Source organism: Sphaerodactylus townsendi, linkage group LG08, assembly GCF_021028975.2.
Source record: "Sphaerodactylus townsendi isolate TG3544 linkage group LG08, MPM_Stown_v2.3, whole genome shotgun sequence".
Classification (NCBI taxonomy): Eukaryota; Metazoa; Chordata; class Lepidosauria; order Squamata; family Sphaerodactylidae; genus Sphaerodactylus; species Sphaerodactylus townsendi.
Window position 1 is genome coordinate 2113218 of NC_059432.1, and position 11634 is coordinate 2124851.

At 47.2% G+C, this 11634-nt stretch overlaps 1 long non-coding RNA gene across 1 annotated transcript in view; it reads right to left on the bottom strand.

The window, feature by feature from the left end:
- LOC125437601 overlaps positions 1–1919 on the bottom strand; it is a 28357-nt gene extending 26438 nt beyond the window's left edge. Inside the window, exon 1 of the long non-coding RNA XR_007245239.1 lies at positions 1876–1919. This is a non-coding gene — a long non-coding RNA (uncharacterized LOC125437601). The remainder of the gene's footprint in view (positions 1–1875) is intronic.
- Positions 1920–11634: the final 9715 nt, after the last annotated feature.

The window sequence follows — 11634 nt, forward strand, 5'->3', positions numbered from 1 at the left end:
GGATCCAACAATTTTAGTAACAGGTTCCCATGGTGGTGGGATTCAAACTGTGGCGTAGCGCCAAAGGGGGAGGGCGGGGCACGATGGGGACGTGGCCGGGCATTCCGGGGGCGGGGCATTCCTGGGCAGGGCTGTGGCAAGGACGCAGCCGCTGCGCCGGTCCTTGGGCGGGAAATGAATGCACGCAGGCGCAGGCTGCCACGCACACCGGTGCACCTCCTGCTAGACTGCTTCAAGTTCTGTGCGCTACTGCTGAGAGGAGGGGAGTAACTAAGGCAAAAATCACGGGGCAAAATCACCAATTAGTAACCCCCTCTCGGCACACACAAATAATTAGTAACCTACTCTCGGGAACCTGTGAGAACCTGCTGGATCCCACCTCTGCACATAATCCTTCTCTTCACCCACCATCCTTTTCATATAACCTCTTTAATAGCAAAATGGCATGCCATCCAGTCACAGCCATGCTGATCTCAGGGGCCTGGTGTTTTCAAGGCAAGAGACATTCTGAGGTGGTTTGCCATTGCCTGTCTCTGCGTAGCAACCCCAGTCTTCCTTAGTGGTCTCCCATCCAAGTACTAGAGCCAGCGTGGCATAGTGGTTAAGAGTAGTGGACTCTAATCTGGAGAACCGGGTTTGATTCCCCACTCCTCCACATGACTGGCGGACTCTTAGGTGGCGAACTGGATTTGTTTCCCCGCTCCTCCACATGAAGCCTGCTGAGCAGGGCCGTAACGAGGCAAACTGTAGCCCTGGGCAAAACCTGAGTTGGATGCCCCCCCCCCCCATGGGCGGCCACTCCACCACAACCAATTTTTTTTTTGCACCAGGACATTGGTGCCTGCAGGGGGTGCATTTTTAGACATATCAGCACCAAAATTTCAGTATATCATCAGGAGACTGTCCTTATGCTAACCCCCAGATTTGGTGAGGTTTGGTTCAAGGAGTCCAAAGCTATGGACTCCCAAAGGGGGTGCCCCATCCCCCATTGTTTCCAATGGGAGCTAGTAGGAGATGGGGGCTACAATTTGAGAGTCCATAACTTTGGCCCCCCTGAACCAAACTGCACCAAACATGGGGGGGTATCATCAGGGCAGTCTCCTGATGAGACCCTGAAAGTTTTGAGACTGTGCCTTCAGAAATGTGCCCCCCCCCAGCCCGCAACCCCCTTTGACAGCAATACAGAAAACTCAATGCAGAACAAAGATTCTTGGGCAAATTTCTGGGATGTTCCTGCAGGGGGCGCATTTTTTGATGTATCGGCACCAAAAATTCAGGGTATCATCTGAAAACTGTCCTGACGGGACCCCCCAAGTTTGGTGCAGTTTGGTTTAGGGGTCCAAAGTTATGGACCCTCAAAGGAGGTGCCCCATGCCCCATTCTTTGCTAAGGAGATGGGGGCTAAAAATACCCAAAAACGAACCCTGCATTTTGATGCCCCCCACAAGGGGGGCAACTGCCCACCTTGCTCAATGGGCATTACGCCCCTGCTGCTGAGTGACCTTGGGCTAGTCCTAGTTCTCTCAGAACTCTATCAGCCCCACCTGCCTTACAAGGTATCTGTTGAGGGAAGAGGAAGGGAAGGAGTTTGAAAGCCCCTGTGAGTCTCCTTACAGGAGAGAAAGGAAGGGTATAAATCCAAACTCTTCTTCTTCGATTACGACTAGCCATGGCCAACCCTGCTTAGCTGCCAAGTTCTGACAGGATTTGGCTAGGCTGGGCTATTTGGCAATAAGTCTGCTATAACCTAATGGAAAAGGGGTGCCCCCGACCAATGGTTTCCAACATTCCTAATAAACATGAAGATTCCATCTTTAACTTATCAATCAACACAGCGATAATGTGCAAATCGTGTGAAATGAAATGCATACTTACATGGAGATATAGGATCCAAGGAAATACAGAAGAGCAAGAGCAACCAAGACACCAAAAGCAATCCACAGGGCTGGAGAGAAAAATATGGCACCTGTTACCTGTGGCTCAAGCGTCTGCTCTTTGCCCATCCCTTTTAAAGAACAGGCACCACACACACACACACACACACACACACACACACACACACACACACACACACACACACACACCAGTGCTGTTCTGGGGCCAGCCAAGGCAGCTCCCCTGCCCCCCCCCCCCCGGACCTGGCTTGACCAAGTCACATTTATGCCATATCGTAACAAATGGGCTCGACATTTCTGTGACGGACACTGAAAAGGACTCTTCTAGACCTCTTTGCGATATAGGATTTGGTGACCCCATTGAAATGCGGCAGTGGGGAAATTACAAAAGGCAATTGTAGTTCATGAACATCTGGAGTGCCATAGGTTTGCCACCACTGTCTTAGGTCCATCAAAAGGACAGGTAGTCGAGCAACTCGGATGTTGCCCTATTTCAAAAAACATCTTCATCAGAACATGGAACAGAAGACAATCAAATACATTTTCAAGTGGCAAATTCCCATTCCCAGAAGAGGAGAAAAATGACCGTAGAAGTTCTATCTCACACATAATCCAAGTCTAAGCATTTAAGAGTCTTTTCATTCTTCTTAATATTACTGAAAATGCTTCGTAATCTACTGCAGCTGATCTATAAGATGAACCTTAGTCCACGCAAGCAGTGTATTCCTGGACTTCATTTATTTATTTTTTAATTTTAAAAAAGATCTTTATTAAGGCAACGACAATCGAAACAAACAATCCATACACAAAAAACCACAATATCAATATTTCTATCTTTAACAGAGTATTTAAAAACCACCTACAACATAGGTAGACTTAATGCAACACAATATCCTTATACTTTTATTAAACTATTATTATATCATCCTTAAATTTTTCTTGGACTTCCAAGTAAGCTTTTACAAACTAAACATCCCCAGCTCCCTCAGTCTCTGATGGGATCAAAACCGCTTTTGAATTGGGGCATGCGGAAAAAGCCCCCATTGCACTGTTCACTGAATGTCCCATTCGGCGGACTGTACTTTGATTATCTTTAGGGTTCTGCAATTTGCAGAAGCTCTCCAGATGTGTTCAATGGACTCACAATTCCTCATCAGTGCCCCCCTGCCCGCATGCCCAATTGATGGGATTTTGTAGTCCCAGGAACATCTTGAGAGTCAGTGAGGGTTGCAGGACCCTGACTGCACTACTATGTAATCTGTCCTGAGTCTCTGCAAGTAAGACAGAGTATAAATAACAACAATTACTATAAATAATAACAATTACTATAAATAATAACAATTATTAAGGGGCTGATGGGATTTGTAGTCCATGAACATCTGGAGATCCTGTGTCATGACCCTGACTTATACTATGTAATCTGTCCTGAGTCTCTGCAAGTAAGACAGAGTATAAATAACAACAATTACTATAAATAATAACAATTACTATAAATAATAACAATTATTAAGGGGCTGATGGGATTTGTAGTCCATGAACATCTGGAGAGCTGCAGGTTGCAGACCCCTGACTTATACTATGTAATCTGTCCTGAGTCTCTGCAAGTAAGACAGAGTATAAATAACAACAATTACTATAAATAATAACAATTACTACTGCTACAGTGGTTGGTTTTGGGGTTATCCATTTAAAAGATGTCACCCAGAGAGGTTCATCCTTAATCTAAAGTTCCCCTTCTCTCTCTCTCTCTCTCTCTCTCTCTCTCTCTCTCTCTCTCTCTCTCTCTCTCCCTCTTCACCTCAACCCCAATGCCATGATGCTTGGTCCTTTTAAATCATATACTGCTATTTCCTGTAACTGCAAACTGATGACAAACCTGACTGGATTTATATGCCTGCCAGCAAGCAATATCTATTCATCAAGAACACAATAGAAAACACAAGCCCCAATCAAATAGAATGCTACTGGACTATTTCCAGCGGAGTTAATAATACAAATCGAATGCACCGCTAGCCGGTATGTCTCAAGCCAGAAAGTCCCATTCCGACATTATCTGCAGTCTGCTTACAGCATGATCCTAAAAAGAGTTTTCTGGGAATGAGCTACTTTCGGTAGACTTGAGTAGGAATCTGAAAAGCTCTACTTTAGGAAGGCACTGTTTAGAGTCTTAAATGCTTCTCTTTACAGCGGCTAGGCTGAATTTTCACACTCCGATTACTCAAAATGCTCCCACCGTACAATTGTCAGACCAGCATATCTTCACTGTTCACTGTTCACTGAATGTCCCATTCGGTGGACTGTACTTGACTTATACCAGGGGTCTGCAACCTGCAGCTCTCCAGATGTTCATGGACTACAATTCCCATCAGCCCTGCAGCTCTCCAGATGTTCATGGACTACAATTCCCATCAGCCCCTGCCAGCACGGCCTCACAGTATATATACTCTACTTGCTTTCCATTCCTACTATCAGATCCTCTGAAGATGCCAGCCACAGATGCAGGCAAAACATCAGGAGAGAATGCTGCTAGAACACGGCCATACAGCCCGGAAACCACACAGCACCCCAGTGATTCCGGCTGTGAAAGCCTTCGACAATACAGCATATCTTTATTTGATTGTAATTTATGAGTTGGCTTCAGGATAGCAGAAAAGCTCGGTGTTTGACGGGGATGATTCCCGGTACTGCATTAGAATGGACCACATGACCATTTGGGCAAGAAACAGATGCCATGGCTCCCAGAGAGAATTCAGCACACTCCAGTGGGATTGTTAGGCTGGGAAAATCTCTCCATGGCAGGTCAATGTGGGATGGCCCAGAGGACCGAAAACGAACCCTGGTGGTCACCCATCCAAGTATTAACCAGGGCCAGCCCAGCTTAGCTTTTGACATCTGATGAGACTGGACTAACCCGGGCCAACCAGGCCAATGGGTCTAGGAAGGTGTAACTCTGCTTAGGACTTTATGATAATCCCTGAGCTATAACCATGCCCTTCTGGTTTGCCAGAGATTTGCCCCTGTCAGGCTCTCGAACGTGGAAATAACAGACCGTAGGAAAGTCCTAAAGCAGTTTATTTCTACAACGCCTAGAGTAACAAAAGAAACAGAGATTATAACCTTCAACCTCCCCCCTTTGTCCCACAGCAAATGTGCTTTACAAATTCTACCACATTTGCACTACAGAGCTTCAAAGAACCTGGGAACCGTTCGCACCTTCTTGCAGGGGAGCTGGCGCCAGGGAATTGCCAGGAAGGGAAGAGGGAAACAGAAAAGCAGTTACAGGAAAAAATTTGCAACTCTTACACAGCAAGACATCTGGGCACTGACAGGCCTGGGCCTGACAGCCCCTTCACTACATAGTGCCTCAGAGGCATATGGGGGAAAATGGCTCCCGAGGACAACACTTGCTCCAGGTGCCCCCCGCCCCCTACCCTCCTGCTGCGGCACACCTGGCATCTCCCAGGGGATTGTGCCAATACATATCAAGTGGGGGGAGCATCCAGCACCCCCCACATGACCGAAAGGCATGCACCTGGGGCCATAGGTGTCCCCATGTCCCTAGGGTGGTACACCACTGTAGAGCCCCTCCAGCAACTGGGCCTTCTTTGAAAAGCCAAGCGCTTTATTGCAAAGCCTCCCCATCAGCAGATGGGCGGTGGCTCCCCCACCCTCGCAGCATCCAGCAGCTGCAGTACTGCAAAATATTTTGTCCTTATTAGCATTCAGGGAAAACAAAATCTGCTGAATTCCCATCGTCTTAAGATCAGCACAGATGCCATGTTCAGAATCCAGACAAAGTGGTTTTCATAGCCCACGGGGGAAATGGGAATGTTTAGATGGTTTTGGTTGCTAGCTTTTCGTTGGGCGGGGAAAGAGGTGAGGGAGGGGTTCTTTTAGGACTGGGAATTAATCCGCTGCTCTATTTATTTATTTATTTATTTGTTTGTTTGTATTTATTTTCCGATTTATATCCCGCCCTTCCCAACAGGGCTCTATCTTCTCGGTACTAAGCAACAAGAAAAATTAAAACCTGTGGTGATATAATGGTATGCCTCACATATTAGTTGATACCAAACAAGCACCAAACATTCTCCTTACATCAAGGTGACCAGACTGTCACCTTTGTAAACCGAGACGGGCGGGTGGGTGGGTGGGCTGGCAGCCACGTGTGACAGGGCGGGAAACGGGAGTGCCCCAAAAGGCAGTGCACTCCTGTGGCCACGTGCGTGGGAGGCTGCAGGCACTGCCTTCCAAAAATCGGGACAGTTCAAAAAACCCACGGGACGCGGGACAAATTGTTTTAAGGCGGGACTGTCCCACCAAAAGCGGGACGTCTGGTCACCATACCTTACATAGTCCGCCTAACTAATTTCAACAGTCAGACAACAGAGGACACAGAACATTGAAAAGAACTCTTTGCAAAGCCTCTGAAATCAAAATGCCAACTCAGAAATCAGACCGGCACACAAAAGGTCCCTCCAAGGAGAAATGCACTTCAACATCACAGTGAAAAACATGATCTCTTTAGTAAAAAATAAATGGAGAGGGGGCATAAGAAATGCCTGCTACACATGAGTTTGCACTTTGAAATAAGGGAATTTGCACTTTGAAATAAGTGAAATAAAGAATGCGGGGAAAGTATGATGTTAAACTAAATCCATAAATGTGATCATAGTCCTAAATGTTAACATAGCCCTAAATATTATATTTCTATTTCACTAGAAACCCACGGACAAGTCAGGATTCTGTTTCTTTCTGTATATTTGTGGAGTAGCACCTCCAAGTGGTAAAATCAGGTCATTTGCTATTGCTTACCCTTCATTCAATTTACCTTAAGAAAAGGAGACAAGGGGAATCTTCAGGAGATCCAGAGGTTGAAAGTGTACTAAGGGTGTGATGCTATTCTTAATATCCTGCTTTATCGATCTATAATAGAAATAGCAAAACCACCTCTTCATCACTTAGTCTTTGACAGAAATGTAGCAGCTTCAGGTCAAAGAGTTTCAGCCCAACTTTGAAACTGCCCCCATTCCCAGCTGCTCACCTGGACAGTTTCCCCCTCCAGATCAGAATCCAGAAATTCTTCATCCTGAAACACCTCCTGGTCACAGGATTGGGCTTTGGAGGAAGGTGCCTTCTCCTGGTCTTGCCTGATTGGTGCTCCTCCCAACTGCTCATCTCCCTTCTGTTGATGGTCTACCATTGGCAACAGGAGCCACCCTCTGTGTTCCAGAAGCCAGGAGCGTTGTCACAATGGCTGTCTCCTTGGAACAGGCAAAGCGGGCAACTGATCTCCAGCAACCTGAGCAGACTCAAGTCTTGAGCAGCATCAGAGGCTGCCCAGGTGCTGTTGCCTGTTGCTCCAAGACAAGGCTATTCAAAAATAAAGCATCCCCCAAGGCCATAGAGCTCAGGTAAGCAAAGGAACTCCTCTTTGGAGGCAGCAATTCTGTCCTGTGGCCCTCTGGCAGCATGAATGAAGGCCAGGGGACCACTCTGAGCCATTCTCAGCCATCCCACAACCAGCAATACAGGCAAGTGTCATTGCCCATTATTAGCTGGTGGTATGACACACCCAGTGGGTTGAATAGCTCTGACCTCCCTGCTCTTCCCTGATCTTGAAAGCTGAGTAGGGTTGGCCATGGTCAGCACGTGGATAGGAGACTATGAGCAAGGAAGGCGGAGGTTGCTATGTGGAGGGCGGCAACGGTAAACCACATCTGCTTACCTCTTGCCTTGAAACCCCCATGCTAAAGATTAAGGGGAAGGTACACCCACAATGATGATCAGAGAAAATTTGTACCCACCCGGCTGAAGACTAAGAAATCACAAGGAGTTTTGTAGCATCACAGCAGTGTTGAAAAATTATTTCAAAGCAATTTTGTACCATACAGGTACATAGGAACACAGTGATTATTTGTATCTTTTTTAACACAATAACAGCCTTGAAGGTTTCACGAGGCCAGTAATTATCTAGATTCTGGCTAGCTGTTGCTGTTATTGTGTTAAAAAAGATAAAAATAATCACTGGGTTCCTATGTACCTGTATTGTACAAAATTGCTTTGAAATAATTTTTCAACACTGCTATGATGCTATAAAATTCCTTGTGATTTCTTAGTCTTCAGCCTGGTGGGTACTGAAGTCGTCACGGGCAAAGCAATGAAGAGACGAGACGCAGCGATATCATCCGGTGGAGAGAAGCCAGTAGCGGGCTAATCTGGCTAATCTGCCGTGCTCTGGTCCCTGACACCTTTTATTAGGGTTTTCGGGAGGCGGGTTGGGAGGCGGGAGAGCGGGAGAATATTGCGCAATACATGAATCATAGGGGCTGCGTACGTGCGGGAGGAAACACTCCTTTCTGGGCCTAATCCATACCTGGGGGTATGTACCTTTGGTCCCTTTGTCCAGGACACCTGGTGACCCGTGAGTCATGGGGGTCTTGTGATCGGTGAGCCTGCTTGCCCAGAGGGCAACAGATGGCGCAGGCATTCCCGTGCACTTTCTGAGACCCTACGAGGTTCGCTGGCTCACCCCAACAGGGTACAAATTCTCTCTTATCATCATTGAAACCCCCATGGGCATGGAATAGCCATGAGCCCATTGTGACTTGATGGCATGCAATTATTACCTTAATTGTTCTTTCATACCAGAGGCGTAGCTCAAAGGGGATGGGGGGTGTATGACGCACCGGGCACGGACTTCTGTGAGGATGTGGCGAGGGTGTTCTGGGGGTGTTCCAGGGGCATGGTCGGGGCATTCCAGGGTGGGACGGGGGCGGAGGACGCACCGGTGCACCGAGTGCTTTTCCCCATTGCTATGCCTCTGTTTCATACCAGCTTCTAGCCCACAAAGCTATTGTCTTGTGGACCCAGGGACCTATGAGGCAATTATGATAACACTTCCACCCATTTTCTGTCACATACATGTTCTCTTCTTGGTTTTCTACTAGAAAGCAAAAGCAGGTGGATTCTAATCTGGAGAACTGGGCTGGATTCCCCACTCCTCCACCTGAGTGACAGAACCAGATGTGTGGTGAAACAGATGTTTTTCCACCCTCCCACATTCCTACTGGGTGACTTTGGCCTAATCACAGTTTTTCAGAACAGCCCCACCTACCTCACAAGGTGTCTGTTGTAGGGAAAAAAAGGGAAAGGAGTTTGCAAGCCACCTTGAGTCTCCTTACAGGAGAGAAAGGTGGGGTATAAATCCAAACTCTTCTTCTTCTTATCTCCTGCAATCCTAAATATTCTAAAGCACAGGTGTCAAATTCGTGGACCTCCAGATGTTCATGAACTACAATTCCCATCAGCCCTAGCCAATATAGCCAATGCTCATATTGGGAGGGACTGATGGAAATTGTAGTTCATGAACATCTGGAGGGCCGTGAATTTGGCACCCCTGTTCTAAAGCATCTGGGTTGGGCCCTGTGACCTTTGGGGCATTGCCCCGATAGCAGAGAAAATGAACTGCTTTAATTTGGTCGAGGTCTGGGGGATGCCCAACTCTGCTTTACAAACACCCCTCTGGCCGCAATTCGATGCACAGCTGAGTATTCTTAGATCTCTGGTTTCAACAACCTGAAGTCACCTAGCCCTGGTCTGTGGTGGGCCACTGGTACGCCCCATTCTTCTTTTGTTAAATATAATCATATCTAATACCAGCAAAATGATTTGAAAAACAAGCACAGCGATAATGTTAACGAACAGTTAGTGAGCAAGTTCACGCGACACCAATGGTTTGGTTAAAGATGTCACAAAACTTTGACACTGCCTATGAAACAGTGGAATCCTTATCTTCAAGTAAAAACGTAATAAGACACTAGGGCAGTGGTGGCGAACCTATGGCACGGGGGGGAACACGCAAGAGTCGCCCCCCCCACACACACATCTAGGCTGGTCTGGGCCGCTGGGCTCGATTATTAGCATTAAACCCAAGACCTTGTTTGGGGGAAGCAGTGTAGTGCTGTTAAACCCTACTGATTTTCATGCGAAGAACTAAAGAGCAATCCTTTACCTGGGAGTAAGCTCGGTTGCTGGCAATGGGGCTTGTTCTGAGTAAATCCTCCTAGGGTCGTGATTCACCCGTTGGAAGAGTTGCACGGTTGTTCAAAGCAAAGCTGCCGACTACCACCAAGCTTACTCCCGAGTAACACTACTCAGAGCCAACCTCCGTATTCAGGTTAAATTGTCGTGTTGGCACTTTGCAATAAATAAGTGGGTTTTGCGTTGCAATTTGGGCACTTGGTCTCAAAAAGGTTCGCCATCACTGCACTAGGGTGACTAGAATAACTGGAACATCCAAAAGGTCTAGTCAGAAGGGGCAAGATTACGTGATTTCTAATGTCCTTGTAAAATTCACCTAGACCTGGTCGGATGTCTGCCATTGGCGCATCTCATTTTTGGTAGGCTATGCTCAATTATGCTGCTGGTGATAGGTGTATCAGTGGCTGCTAGCTATGGTGATGATTAGAGAGAACTTCCACATTTAGAGGCAGTTCACCTTTGAATGCCAGTGCCAGGAGGGAACAGAAGAAGAAGAAGAAGAAGAAGAAGAAGAAGAAGAAGAAGAAGAAGAAGAAGAAGAAGAAGAAGAAGAAGAAGAAGAAGAAGAAGAAGAAGAAGAAGAAGAAGAAGAAGAAGAAGAAGAAGAAGAAGAAGAAGAAGAAGAAGAAGAAGAAGGAGGAGGAGGAGGAGGAGGAGGAGGAGGAGGAGGAGGAGGAGGAGGAGGAGGAGGAGGAGGAGGAGGAGGAGGACTTTGGATTTATACCCCGCTTTTCTCAACTGTAAGGAGTCTCAAAGCAGCTTACAAACTCCTTTCCCTTCCTCTCCCTGTAACAGACACCTTGGGGGATTGGTGGGGCTGAGAGAGTCCTGAGAGAGAAGAGGAGGAGGAAAAGGAGGAGGAGGAGGAGGAGGAGTTTGGATTTATATCCCCCCTTTCTCTCCTGCAGGAGACTCAAAGGGGCTTACAATCTCCTTTCCATCCCCCCTCACAACAAACACCCTGTGAGGTAGGTGGGGCTGAGAGAGCTCCAAGAAGCTGTGACTAGCCCAAGGTCACCCAACTGGCGTGTGTGGGAGTGCACAGGCTAATCTGAATTCCCCAGATAAGCCTCCACAGCTCAGGCGGCAGAGCTGGGAATTAAACCCGGTTCCTCCAGATTAGATACACGAGCTCTTAACCTCCTACGCCACTGCTGCTCCTCTATGTCCTGTTGTTGGACCTCCAGGGGAACTGGTGGGCCACTGTGTGAGACTGCATGATGGACTAGATCAGTGGTGGCAAACCTTTGGCATTCCAGATGTTATGGACTACAATTCCCATCAGCCCCTGCCAGCTTGGCCAATTGGCTATGGGAATTGTAGTCCATAACATCTGGAGTGCCAAAGGTTTGCCACCACGGGACTAGATGGACCACTGGTCTGATCCAGCAGGGCTCTTCTTTTGCTATTACGATGGAATTAAAAAAAATAAAGGCAATCCCATATCCCAAAAATATAATAGTCAAAGTCCATTGCGTTGAGGAGGGTTACGCAGGTGAACATCTTGAAGCAATTTGGCCTGTTTAGAAAAGTTCTGAGCGGGTTGCTTATCTCCCAATTTGCTGCAGGTTAAAAATGGAATCCTGAAGTCATTCCTCCACTGTAATCCCAGTGAAACCAACCCGTTTCCAATCCATGTTTGGAGTCTGTTGCGTTTGGACGACGGCCTGTTGGAACAGCCACTTCCCCGCCAAAC